This window comes from Anneissia japonica, unplaced genomic scaffold, assembly GCF_011630105.1.
Source record: "Anneissia japonica isolate Jap-2015-1 unplaced genomic scaffold, ASM1163010v1 scaffold287826_len71817_cov125, whole genome shotgun sequence".
In the NCBI taxonomy this organism is placed as follows: domain Eukaryota; kingdom Metazoa; phylum Echinodermata; class Crinoidea; order Comatulida; family Comatulidae; genus Anneissia; species Anneissia japonica.
Window position 1 is genome coordinate 15716 of NW_022738924.1, and position 2985 is coordinate 18700.

The 2985-nt window shown below is 36.0% G+C and overlaps 1 long non-coding RNA gene across 1 annotated transcript in view; it reads left to right on the plus strand.

Annotated features, from left to right (window-relative positions):
- The first annotated feature begins 323 nt into the window (after positions 1 to 323).
- Positions 324 to 2985, plus strand: part of LOC117117847 — a 10753-nt gene continuing 8091 nt past the window's right edge. The window contains exons 1-2 of the long non-coding RNA XR_004446957.1: positions 324 to 395; positions 1704 to 1769. This is a non-coding gene — a long non-coding RNA (uncharacterized LOC117117847). The remainder of the gene's footprint in view (positions 396 to 1703; positions 1770 to 2985) is intronic.

A 2985-nucleotide genomic window follows, 5' to 3' on the forward strand; every position in this document is an offset into this window, starting at 1 on the left:
CATATGGTTCTACAAAATAACGTTTTTATCACCTAAAACGTAACGTTATTATAACGTTCTTAGAACGTAATTTGTGGCTGGGGAGGAGGGTTGTCTCCTAAATCTGCCCTGCATGTCACCACTCACTAATTTGCATATTTAAGCTAATTTGCAAATGAAAAAAAGGAAAAAAAATAGGCCTAGTGACTTATTCGATTTCGGATGCTTAAATCTAATTGGTGATACTCCAACAAAAAAAAAACTATTAATCATAAAATTCCCATGAAAAACTGGACATCTTGGTGATTGCTCATGCAGAACGAAAACTTCTTTGAAGTTGGAACGTCAACATTCATTGTTGTCTTCTAGCACGTGAAACGAATTCAGCTCTGTTCACATTACGAATGTCTAAACAGGTTGGTTATTCAAATTCATATACTTAAGTATACTAAAGAACTGCACGTTTTTGATTAAATTAAGCTTTTGTTTTTGCAGAATATTTAAAAATCGTCCTGTAGTAGTAGTACGTATTCATAGGCTAGACTACTATTTAGGCTAGCTAGTAGGGCTATACTGTTACTGTACATACATGATACAGGCAGTTGGGGCCTGGCTAGGCCTACGCACTAAACTAGGCAGGCTAGGCCGCTGTGCCTGTTTGAGCTGACTAATCATAACAGGGCTAATTAATAGTCCCTACACGGCCCCACAAATTTGTTGTTCCTCCTTCTAGATAGAAGTAGGCCCTAGCCTAGGCCTAGTACATTTCTTTAATTTAAGCTCTTGTGTTGTAGCTCCATAGCAACAGTATTCAAAGGGCCTGGCTTAGTGGAACCTTATATTTTGTGTTTTAATTGAAGTTTTCAGAATACTGTAGGCCTAAACTATATATCAACAGTTCAGTTGAGTACTGTAACCTAAAAATTGGTGTGGGCAGCGATGCTGGAAGCAGTAATGGTGCCGGCAGCAACGATAGCACCGGCAGCATAGGCAGCGATGACAGCAGAGTAAGAATAGCAATGGAAAACCAAATCTGCCAAAAATATGTAGCCAATTCCCATCCAAGCTAAACCCAAACCTTTCAATACAAAGTCAAATGTAAGGAAGCAAATTCATACAAAACCAAATCATAAATCAGAAAAACCAAATCATTCGTTCAAAAACGAATTCATCCACTATAAAGCAAAATCATTCATCCCATACCCAAGCGTATGTTGTCCAAATCATTTAATTCAAACACAAATCATGTGCAATGGAACACAAAATTATCCAAACGGAAACCAAATCATTTGAGTAAAGGCTAAACCACTCAGTCTAAACTCAAAACATACGCATGATTCGAACATATGTTTTTAACCAATCTGATAAAAGGCCATGCCATTCAATCAAAACTTTAGCAGTCCTACATAGAATGAAATGATCCACTGGAACTCATATAAACCACAGTGAAGTAAACCGATCCAATGTAAACTCGAACAAACCAAGGTAGATGCAGACCGTTAATCATTCGTTGTAAAGTGAAGTCATTTGTTCTAATCCCAAACAAGAAGATGACGTCATTACTATTGGTGTAGTGTGAAGATTTCAAAAACAACTTGACCCTGTAAATTTTTTATCCCAGATGATTTTTATTGAGCATTTTGATAATTTTAACTAGGTGTAAAACTTTGCTCTTGGAAGGCACCAATAATAATAATTATTATTATTGTTCTTTTTATTTACAGCTTCTCAAAGGCAAAGAGGCGACTTAAAGTTAATGGAGTATATCAACTTTTCAGATTTAGAAATCAGTGAGTATTAATGCGGTTTTCCACTATAAGGTGAATTTATTTGTGTGACACAAAGTCTTTCTGTGAAGAAAGTAATTATTTTCCACTACACTTAGTAGTACTGTAGTTGGAAAATTATATTTCAACTGTAAACGACTAGGTGTCCATTTTTGTATATCGTCATCAAACCAACTCAATATACGCTTGCCTTTACATGTTCAACTCAAATAAAATCTCTGTTCCTGAGCACCTTATATAGTATAACGTCAGTACCATCTCGGTTCCTGAACTCAGTTCAGCAACCAATGTGGTATATTATACCACATTGGTTGCTAACACTTTCATCACAAGACCATTGGGTATGTCCTGCTCCCCATACAGTCAAAAACTGAAAAATGTAAAACCCCACTGGGCTCAATACAGTACCATGCAACTATAACCTGTTAATAAATATCATTTCACACACTATCATTCTTAATTTGAATTCAGGTAAGTACAATTTCAAGTTACTTTAATAATCTCGACTCTCACTGTAAAATATATTTTAAACAAAATAACACCAAGCTTCCATTTGCTATTTCTGGCTCTTCAGTCCTCATACCTTGAACAAGCTTTGCCTCTGCTCTTTGTAGCATTCCACTGCCTAACCCACTCCTTTCTTTTGGTTAACACATTAACATGGACACACTTCAGTAACATGGACTTATAACAGAGTGCCATTTACTGTGAGCTAATTTAATAACTTGAACTCATTAATATTGATTAGCAATTTAGCTACAACTGGATACAGTGCACAATCAACTTTTATATTTCGACGGGTGACGACAGATTTACTTTCGATTACGTTGTTTTATCTTAAGAAAATGCGATTTGACAGGAAACCAATTGCGACTGGTGCGTTGTGAAATCGACGTAACGTAAAGTAAAATCGTCGCAAAACAGTTTTGGACAGGAAACCGTCGATTTTTCACTATTTGACAGGAAACCGTGATTTAATGACTTTTTAGTTCCTATGCATGTAATGCAATAGGAACTATTGTAATCACTCTTGCTATTTCCTATGTTTTTTATTGTGTGTAGTGTGTATGTGTGTGTGTAGACATTTATGCAAAATGCGCATGCGTCAAAGAAAAGTTTTCCGACATTTTGTTTTACATCACGTGTGTGTGTGTAGACATTTATGCAAATGCGCATGCGTCAAAGAAAAGTTTTCCGACATTTTGTTTTACATCGCGAT